Source organism: Pristiophorus japonicus, chromosome 11, assembly GCF_044704955.1.
Source record: "Pristiophorus japonicus isolate sPriJap1 chromosome 11, sPriJap1.hap1, whole genome shotgun sequence".
In the NCBI taxonomy this organism is placed as follows: Eukaryota; Metazoa; Chordata; class Chondrichthyes; family Pristiophoridae; genus Pristiophorus; species Pristiophorus japonicus.
This window is the reverse complement of record NC_091987.1, coordinates 204,474,122-204,475,179: the sequence shown is the minus strand read 5'-3', so window position 1 is coordinate 204,475,179 and position 1,058 is coordinate 204,474,122. Positions and strand designations below refer to the sequence as shown.

General features: G+C 45.6%; 1 pseudogene; it reads right to left on the bottom strand.

Annotated features, from left to right (window-relative positions):
* Window positions 1-414: 414 nt before the first annotated feature.
* LOC139276656 (U2 spliceosomal RNA) lies at window positions 415-649 on the bottom strand (annotated as a pseudogene).
* Window positions 650-1,058: the final 409 nt, after the last annotated feature.

The window sequence follows — 1,058 nt, the reverse complement described above, 5'->3', positions numbered from 1 at the left end:
TACAACCCTCCGAGGTCTCTGCATTTCTCCAGTTCCGGCTTCTTGGGCATCCCCGATTTCCATCACTCCACCACTGGTGGCAGAGGCCCTCAGCTCTGGAATATGCTCCCTAAACCTCTTTGCCGCTCAACCTCTCTTTCCTTCTTTAAGACGCTCTTTTAAACCTACCTGTTCATCCGCCCTAATAGCTCCATGTGTGCCTCGGTGTCCGATCTTGTTTGATAACGCTCCTGTGAAGCACCGTGGGATGTTTTACTCTGTTAAAGGTGCTGTTTATAAATGGAAGTTGATGTTGTTTTTTTTTTAAAATTCGTAGCCAATCGTTCCAATTCTTTGTCAAATCACAAACGCCAGAGGTCACCTTGCACATGCCAAGGATCACTCTGCGCCAATGCTCTTAGCCAAAAGGCCTAGAGCCACTGCACCGTTCCTGGAAGTACTGCAATACCAGGTTCGTGCCATGGAGGTGGATGGGTCAGGTCCCCCACACACCTCCGTGGAGGTGGATGGGTCAAACCTCCCCACCCACCTCCTGTTTCCAAAAATGCAAGCATATACCTTCCTGACCAGGGAGAAACCACCCGGAGGTCATGGTGGCTGGTCAGAAACGGTACTACACTTGATCTTAGCCAAAAGGCCGAGAAGCGATACTGACAGCAGAAGCCAGCTGTTGGCGATCAGTGTGGTTCACTGACAGCCATTTTGATGCTCGGAATTTTCAAAGTTGAAGGAACGACAGCAGTTTCTTAAAGTGATCAAAGATGAACATAGATTAGATTATTTTAAAATGTGCAGATTGGACCCATTTCTTGGTCTCCAGCATTGCAGTTAAAAGCTGATTGTGGCTTTGGCACATTTTGACAGATATTTGCATCATCTTCTGCAGGACCCTAATGTGGTGTATTTTTGCCTATTAAGTCAAACTTGAGACTTGTAACTATTTACCATTGGAACTGTACCAATATTTAAATTGGAGTAATATTCCAATGATGAGCACATCGTGGTGATAAACACTTCTCTTTCTAATTGTATTTGTGGGTGTATATCAGTCACTTGGC